Here is a 4,955-nt window from a genome sequence, read left to right as displayed (position 1 = left end):
CACACACGTGTATATATATACAATGAATTATTATTATGAAAGAAAAACTAAGCTACAAGACCATATATATATATATATATATATATATATATATACACACACACACACACGTATGTATATATACAATGAATTATTATTATGAAATTATTTTTAAATTGTCAGAGAACTTGATGAATAAAAACATTCAAATCATTAAAAAAGAATAATTGTAGTAAATTACATGTCCTTGTTTTGTACTTTCTTGATTAATTGGATATATATAAATCGAAGACATGCCTGGAAGGTAAGAGAGTAACTGAAATTTCCTCATCTTCCAGGGCTGAATACCTTATTTGAATGTATATGTAACAGGGCATTATTTTATTATTTTATTTTTTTAAATGTTTATTTATTTGAGAGAGAGAGCAAGAGAGCAAGAGACAGACTGTGAGCAGGGACAGGCAGAGAGGGAGACACAGAATCTGAAACAGGCTCCAGGCTCCAAGCTGTCAGCACAGAGCCTGATGCAGGGCTCAAACCCATGAACCGTGAGATCACGACCTAAGCAGAAGTTGGATGTTCAACCAACTGAGCCACTCAGGTGCCCCTGTAACAGGGCATTATTAAAAAGTTATTTTCACTCAAAAGGTCAGCAATTATGAATATGAGCAACAAATTTACTCTTCTTAGAATCAACCTGATTGGATGAGTACACAGAAAATAATTGACCACTTCTGTTTTTCCTTGGAACCACCAACCTCCTTTTCTGTGAACTCAGGTACTACTTTCTAACATGAGTTACTGCTGGCAATCATCAACACAATCAGTGCTCATTTCTCAACAGTCCTATCAAATTTTATACTGTGTAATCTTTTATCACAAAACACCCTTACATTTATCAATCAAATACATTCCAATGTGCCACCAAAGAAAATAACATATACTATTGTTCTTTAATGAAAAGTACATACTCTTTTTCATTAGATATTCTTGACTTTCGGGATGGTTGCCAATGTCCCTCTTTACTGTGAAAAATGCTGCCATCCACAGACACTTATACCAATTGTGATTATATTACCTGTCCCTGGTTCCCACAAACACAGTGAATCAGAATGGAATTGATGTATGCCCACTGCTGAAGCCATGAGATTCTCTAGAACTTGGAGTGGGACTTAGAGCAAGCAAACACTATCTCTGCTGGTATCTTGCATGGTAAAGACAAAAACCTCAAAGTTACATAGAGATCCATTAAGCTGCCAAATGCAATAAAAAGCATATACGATGGGATATATGATAGATACTGTGTTTTTACATTTTGTAGAGTAAAATCTATGTTGAGTGTTTCATATAATTTCTTTGTTATAGAATAGTGCGTGGAATTAAGAAAATTATTGGCTTTTTTCGTTGGACGAGTATATAGTGGGACAGTGATCTTCAAAAGTCAAATCATTTGAGTAACTTAGGAAAGTGATTGGAATTGAAAATGTACACTTTAAGGGCACCTGGATGCCTCAGTCGGTTGAGCATCCAACTTCATCTCAGGTCATGATCTCCCAGTTCGTGAGTTTGAGCCCTGCATCAGGCTCTGTGCTGACAGCTCTGAGCCTGGAGCCTGCTTCAGATTCTGTGACTCCCTCTCTCTCTGCCCCTCCCCAACTCATGCTCTATTTCTCTCAAAAATAAATAAACGTTAAAAAAAATTTAAAAAGAAAATGTACACTTTATGTTGCCTATCATATTTCAAATTAAAAGCTAGCTCTTATGCAGCAGAGAACAAAGATTATTTGTGAAACCATGACTATTCCCAAGACTTCCTTCTCTGTACCCACTACCAACACACTCACCTTCACTTCATATGGAATCTCAGCAAGAAGGGAAGGGCTACCTGGATATAATTAATTATAGATATCTTACTGTATTATTGGAGTTACTCTAAAAATCCAAGGCACAATGTGACTTTAGGTCTAAGTGTTTTGCACCAGAGACGAGAAATAATTAGTTAATTCTTGTAAACTGAAAAATTCTAGCAACAGGAATCAAATAGCAATACACAGGCTTTTTGTTTTTTGTTTTTGTTTTTGTTTTTGTTTTTTTTTTGGACTATGCCTGTAACAGGTAATTATCAAAGGAAACAGGAATTTAACAGTATATAAGAATATGGAGGAAAGCACAAGTGTGAAGACTTAAACTATCCTTAGAGGTAAACTTAAGCCCTTTTCTGGCCAGTGGCCAGGGGGCACAAGAAGGCAGAATGTGTTGTCAAATCCCTGGGGCAGCTGTGGGTGAGGAATATCACCTGAGCACTCTAGATGCCTCTCTAGAGCATGAGCCCAGGCAAGGGCACCCGCTGCAACTGCTTCTCTGAGGGACTTGCCAACCTTTCCACCCCAGACATTGCCACCAGGACCGGAACGGAAATAACCTTCAAGCTGCCTTTTTGGTTGTCAGCACCATCAGGAAAGCTGATGGGACCCATGTGTGCAAAAGCATGCTTGCCTATTCTCCATGGATGAGGAGGACATCATGCCCCCTATCAGTACCTCTGCCACTCGGACACTGCCGTTTGGTCACCTCCCTGCACTGTGAGTCCAGCATGACCCCACTCTCCACTTTCTCACTGTCTGAGGCAAAGGATGTGCAGGGGCCACTGCTGTTTGCAGAGCAGCCCCCAAAAAAGCCCTGCACCAGCTGTACTGCAATGTGTTCTAGGACCCTGTGACATCACATGTGGGCACATGTTCTGTCAAAGGTGAGCCATGCAGTTGTTTAAACCTAAGATGAATTAGAAGTTAATACTTACAGTTTTAAGGAATTATAAAAATAAAACAAAATTACAAAAAAAAAAAAAAAAGAAAAGAAAGAAAAGATGAGCCATGCAGGCACAGAAGTGTCCCCTGATCAATACCAAGCTGATGGTGGTGGTGAACATTGTTATGGCAGAGCAGATCAAGGAGCTCTTCATCCATTAAGCTCAGTGCCTGGAAGGACCACAAGGGCAACCTTGCCTACAGACCTGTGCAGTGCCTCAAAAACCCCAGCTGCCTGCCTTTCCTTAAGATGAACCTGGAGGCCCACCTCAAGGTGTGTGAGCATAAGTGCCCCACCCCAAGAACAGGTACATGGTTCACCAAGGCCCAGGACACACATGGTATATACCTGGAAACTTGCTGCTTCCAGGGCTTGAAAGAATTCTTGCAGCTGACAAAATACCACTTCCAGAAATGCACATGGTACTAGTGTGGAAGATCCAGGAGATGCTTTCCTGTGCTCTGTGCTTGGCAAGCTGCAGGAGAAGCTGGTGAAGAGCATCAAGATCAAGTGTGATGTCCTAAATGAAATCCAGAGCAAGTTCAGCAAGGGTGTCATGGAGTTTCATAGGGGTGTGACCACGTTGAATGACCAGCTGTCTTGCATCAGTGCACGCCTGAACATGGGAATCCTAAGGATCCCATAATCTTCAGCAGATCTTCCATTCAAAGGACTCTTCCTGGGCCCTGTCTGGTGTCTTTGCTTCCATTCCACAAGTTACCTGCTCTTCAGTGCCTTCTCCAACAGGAACATCAATGTGTGGGACACATGTATCACCTATAAGTGCCAGAAGACACTGGAGGACCGTAATGGCATTGTGCTGGCATTCCACATCCTGGGGTGCAAGCTCTATAGCAACACAGAAGACTGTGCCACAATCTTGTGAAACATCTTGTAGAAGATGGCATGACAGCAGTGTGAATGCTGGTTTTCTTAACATGGCATGCTCTTCAGAGGCTCCCTGAAGGCCATCAAGGTCTGCAACATCTTGGGCACCCAGCTGAAGTTGAAGAAGCTCATGGCCCTCAGCCATTGGGTGTGGGCCCTGATAGTCACCCAGAGGCACCTGTATAGTGGCTCCTACCAATGAAAATCTGGAACATCTAGACCCTCAACTGTATCCATATCCTACAGACATTTGGCAACAACATCTATACATGTGATAAAACACTACATTGTCCATGGCACATAGAACTCATTCATGTGGGGAGGGGGCATGGACCTAAGGAGCAGGTGTGGACCCTGACAGTCCACAGGCACTGTGTACGCCCTTGAAGCCCTACCAGACCCAAGTCTTAAGCCCCTGCTATAACCAGTCCCTCAGGGTCTGAAGTAAAAGCAGCATGATCTGTACATAATTCCTGCTGTGTCTCCAGGGTGCAACATGACTGTGATGGTTTTGTCCTAGGGCTGACTCTTCTCAGGGACTGTGGGCTGCACTGTGAAGATTCGGCTTGCTTGCTGACAGGAAATCCAGACTGAGTGTTGGCTTCTTCTGAGGCAGGCTGGCCACATGGGTAGTCTCAGCATCTCTGCCAGCTTTGTGGGGATAGGTGGACAGGCTCAGCCTGCCCAGTAGTGCCCTCCCTGCTCTACACTCAGCAAGCTTCCTTCTGCTTGGTCCTGCCCTCAATGCTGACAAAACAATGCCCAATCCCTCTCTCCAGGTGCCAAGTTGGATGCTCTCCTTGCCCCACCTCTGTCCCTACCTCAGATGGACTGAGGGTTCTTTTACTGTTTTTAGACTGTATATAGATTTGATTACTTCCTGATTGAAATAAAAACCTCACAGAATATGAAAAAAAGATGTACTAAATTTAATCTGAACAAAATATTTAGAATTGGGTTTAGTTAGACAAAGTGTTCATCAAGGTTGATCAAACCACAAGTTAATGTTTATAGTATTCTTTTGAGGTGTTTGCCTGGGCATGGAAAAAAAAAATAAAGTGAAATAGATGAGTTGCTGATTTGTGTGAGACATGATTTTAGTGTGGAAATTTAAAGTAATTTTTTAGTCTTTAATATAACAAAGATGATACGTGTCTACAAATATGAGAGTAACAAATATACCATGGTCATTTTTACAGCCTTTGGTCTTAAAATATGTTATGTATGTGGTGCATTCATATGCTTTTCAATCATATCATCTCCCTAATATTGTGCAGTAG

At 41.7% G+C, this 4,955-nt stretch overlaps 1 pseudogene; it reads left to right on the top strand.

Annotated features, from left to right (window-relative positions):
* The first annotated feature begins 272 nt into the window (after positions 1-272).
* LOC132680546 (E3 ubiquitin-protein ligase TRAF7 pseudogene) lies at positions 273-4,352 on the top strand (annotated as a pseudogene).
* Positions 4,353-4,955: the final 603 nt, after the last annotated feature.

The sequence above is a fragment of the Panthera onca genome, chromosome A1, assembly GCF_046562875.1.
Source record: "Panthera onca isolate mPanOnc1 chromosome A1, mPanOnc1 haplotype 2, whole genome shotgun sequence".
Taxonomy (NCBI): Eukaryota; Metazoa; Chordata; class Mammalia; order Carnivora; family Felidae; genus Panthera; species Panthera onca.
This window is presented reverse-complemented; position numbering and strand designations above follow the sequence as displayed.